Here is a 4,455-nt window from a genome sequence, read left to right as displayed (position 1 = left end):
TTATTTTTGATACATTAGAACATATGGAATATATCTGGATACTTATTTTAGCTTTGTCCCAGCCCATTACTAACACTTTAACCGGGAACGACGTCATTTAGAAAAGAGCCGGAGGATTTCTGGTCACGTGATCCAAACGAAACCTAAAAAGCCATTCTCCCGAGACGCCGTTATAGAAGCTGTTTACATCCGCGGTCTCGTGGTCGAGGCGTGGAAAGAGGCAGACAGTTGCAATAAACTCACTCCTGATTGGCGACAGTACTTCCTGTAGATTCCATGACTCAGCTATGACTCAGACCAATCGCTGAAGATTGGTTGCAAATGGCGGTATCCGTTTCAGGAATTGACGGTGAAAGCGGCGGCCTACTTTCACGAGGAGAGGAAGTAATGCATTTCCAATGGGGGACCTCATTGCTCGCTCTGTCCATTATTTTTACAGTCTGTGGTCAAAAACAAGATTACGGAAAACGAAATCGAACACCTGTTATCTGATTTTCGTTTTGGATTTTGAATTGAAAAACGAAAAAAAACGGTTGGTTTTTCATTTTTTTCATTTCCGATTTTAAATTGAAAAACGAATGATACACGGATTCTTTTGCTTTAACATTGTAAACATTATTTATCAAAAGAAAATTTTAAATTATTGGAAGTAACTTACTGCTGTATGTCACCTTTAACCCTTTATAAGCACGTGTCAAAGTCAAGGCCCGGGGGCTTATTCCTAAATTGTATAATTTTGACAAAATATATTTTTATGGAGAGTAAAATACAGAAAGTTATTTAAGGTTTAAATTGATTTATTCTGGAATAATATTCCTGACTTTTCATTACTCATAATTATGTTAAAAAGTTACAGTTTTAAAATTGTCATTCTTCTAGCTTTTTGGACTATTCTGGCATTTTCTTAAGACTTTTTAGGCTATTTTGGAGTTTTTCAGCTACACGCTAGCTGTTTGGCTAGCCTAAGTTTTTTTTCGTTTTTTTTTTCATTTTTTAGGCTAATTTGTCATTTTGCTCATATTTTAGCTGGCCATCAGCTTCAGCGTTTTCAGCTATTAGCTTCAGTGATTTCTGTTATTAACCTCAGCATTTTGACTGATCAATTTCAGCATTTTCAGCTGATAAATTCAGCTTTCAACATTCACACTAACATTATCACAGGTAATGCCATATATCTAATTCATAATTATGATATAAAGTTATGGTTTCAAAGTTTTAAAAATGTTGTTTTAGAGTGTTCTATAAATGTTGATCCTGTCTGTTCTGCGACCTAAGGTGTGTTTTGGATTTTGGCCCCTTGTATGATTAAATTTGTCCTATCAGCTTTAAAGCTACATGTGTTCATACACCGGACAAGCAGGAAGTAGCAAGGAGGAGATTCATCCATCCATCCATCCATCCATTTCCTTGTCCGCTTCTTCCCTTTCGGGGTCGCGGGGGTGCCGGAGCCTAACCCGGCTACTGATGGGTGAAGGCGGGGTACACCCTGGACAGGTCTCCAGTCTGTCTCAGGGCCTCAATCACACACCCATTCACTCTCACATTCACACCTAGGGGCAAATTAGAGTCACCAATGAACCTATGAAGCATGTTTTTGGACGGTGGGAGGAAGCCGGAGTCCCCGGTGAAAACCCACGCATGCACGGGGAGAACATGCAAACTCCACACAGAAAGGTCCCAGCCGGGATTTGAACCGGGGCCTTCTCGCTGTGAGGCAAGAGCGCTAACCACTGCGCCACCGTGCAGCCCAATGAGGAGATTCCTCTTCTTTTATTTTTTTACTTTCTTCTAGCTCCACCTCTCCACCTACAGTTGGAAGAGGCTTGATGCAAAAGGTCAAAGCAATGCTAGTCTCTTGATATTTGCTCCAGGCTTTTTCCAGCAATGATCAGGTTTACAGCGGTTGGCATTTCCGTGTTTTGAAGAGGATGCCGTCTACAAATCACTACTGAATCCAGTCCTTTATGAGTCCACATTTGGCTGTTTTGCAAATTAGCAGGTACCTTGTTGAACTTCTGACGCAGAAGCCCAAAACGAGGGTTTTGGTGCGTTTACATGGACTTTTCATTGAAAGTGGCCACTTGATCGTGGGTCAACGTGACCAGTGTGTATGCACATTAACACCAAAGATGTCGCTGTTGACACCAAATAACACCGACTCCAAGACCCAACATTACCATTCAACCATTTACAAAATCAATGATTCAAAAGCATCTGGTGTTCACAGGACGAGCAGGGAGCTGCATCTTTTTGCTTCTTTTGCAGAGCATGTCCACCACCTACACTTGGAAGAGGCTTGGAGTAAATGGTTGAAGTGCTGTAAATCCGGTGAATCTTGGTCCAGGCGGATTCTTTCACAGCTCTACTCCGATATATGTTTGGTGTCATAGAATCCCATCCGGGCTCAAACCACCATTATTCATTTCTCCTTCATGATCAATTTTCATACACTTAGCCCTTTCGTGAATTAAAGGTTGTTACCACCAAATCAGAATCCCTGATTGGTCAATTGGTTCAACTTGCATTTTTATTCAATGACCGCCTGAACGTGAGAGTTTTGAAGTCTGAAACATTGGTGTGTTTATGTAGACTTTTCATCAGAAGAGGCTGAACGTGACTGATCATGCAAATCACATCAGTGAAGTTTGGTTGAGGTCGTGCAGACAGTGATTTTAAACTATGTTTCTATTTATTAGAGATATTAAAATATAATCAAACATCTTCAGTGAACTGGTGAAGCCTCCACCTCAGTTGGCCTTTCCTCTTCAGTAGCTGTGTAGACTCCAATGACTCCAAATGAGAGTAGACCAGGTTTAGAGGACAGATGATCACAAAACTACTAAAATACAAAATATGGATTCTGAATTAAAATAGAGACAGAAAGTCACGTCCATCGAGCTGTTTGTTTCCAAAATTCAGAAACTTAACAGAAATGTTGGATTTGGAGTCATGGTCTAACTTTTATAATCATCCTCTTGTCATCCTGAAGTCTAAATATTTGGAAAGCTTTAGAGGAAGGCTTTTGGAAGAAGCCAGACTCTGTTTTGGGCTAACTGGGCATCAGGACTCGTGTTAGACTCGTGTCGAGCAGCAACCCAAGTGATTACACGCTCTCGCGGTGAATTATGTCTACGCCATGTTGACAATGTCCCAGCATGCTCTGGAGCTCGTGGGTAATTCTTTACAGATCCGGCAGGTTTAGGACGTGCACGCCGCTCGGATGTTATGCTCACACGCTTGAGCCAAACTGGGCTTTTGGTGCCGGAAGATTTGGATTCTGACGCAGCAGAAACGGTTTCACATCAGCTTCAAAAAAGAGCCCAGGAAACTGCCAAAAAGCAGGTGGAGGATGAGGAAAACGCGTGTACGGTGTTCACGCCGCCACGTTTGGAGACGGTATCACCACGCAGATGGCATGTGGCAGTAATTGTGGGTTTAAACTTTGCCATGTTGGCTGTGCGCAGACGTGTGTTTTGGCTCTGCCGGTTAGAAGAGGCAAACAACTCCAGTTGGCGGAGGAAGTTTTTGGGCAACTCTTGAACACCAGCTGGGTGCTTAGGAGGCTTGGCATGCGCCGCGGAAAAGCAGCGTCAGCTGAGCTTCACATGTCGGGGATTGGGTTTTACATCTTAGATATTTGCTTAAATTTTCAGAATCAAATCTGTGCAGAGAAAATATTTTCAAACAGAACGCAAAAGGAAAACAAAGCTTTGTAAGATGGAGTGAGACAGAAATCCAACAAGCTGCAGTGATACGAACAGCAGCAGAGAGGGCTCAATGTAGAATGCTCATTAAATATAACACTCTGAAGGACGGTTCATGAATGGAAACCTCCGTTCATTTATGCTGTGAAAGTTTCCCAGAATATACAGTGAAAACATGAGATTGAAGTTAGTTTCTGATTTCATCTTTTGAATGGAAAAGTCAGGAAAAACGTTTGTCATCTGCTGCAAAGTCTCTGCCTGTTCAATGGAACAGGAAGTTTCTCACAGTAGCAGGTGATTCGGTTTCCTCCCACACCCCAAAAGCACGCTGCATGTGACTCTACAGGTGTGCACGTGATTGTGTGGCCCTACAACGGATGCGTCCCACCTTCACCCGACAGTAGCTGGGTTGGTTCCAGCAACCCCATGACCCTGACCGGCGAGCCAGAAGACGAATAGATGGAAACAGAGTCATTAATAAAAAAAATAATAAAAAGACGAAATTCTTGTGTTTGCATTCATTGGCTGTGGTGTAGAGGTCAGCCTCTTACTAGAAAGTCATAGGTTCAGTTCCTGCTTTCGTCCAAGTGTTCCTCAGCAGTAAGTGTGTGAATGTATGTCTGTGGGTGAATGTTAGAAAAGCTTTATACAAGTACACACCATTTACCATCTATATCATATATATCACTGGGTGACATCCCTCTGCAGAGGATAAAGTTTGAATTAAATGCAGAAGCTCTAATATTCTAGA

The 4,455-nt window shown here is 42.2% G+C and overlaps 1 long non-coding RNA gene across 4 annotated transcripts in view; it reads right to left on the bottom strand.

Moving 5' to 3' along the window:
• The window catches only part of LOC112159994, a 47,838-nt gene that overhangs the window by 18,585 nt on the left and 24,798 nt on the right, over positions 1–4,455 (bottom strand). The gene's annotated exons all lie outside the window — the stretch shown is intronic.

This window comes from Oryzias melastigma, linkage group LG2 (assembly GCF_002922805.2).
Source record: "Oryzias melastigma strain HK-1 linkage group LG2, ASM292280v2, whole genome shotgun sequence".
NCBI classification, from domain to species: domain Eukaryota; kingdom Metazoa; phylum Chordata; class Actinopteri; order Beloniformes; family Adrianichthyidae; genus Oryzias; species Oryzias melastigma.
This window is presented reverse-complemented; position numbering and strand designations above follow the sequence as displayed.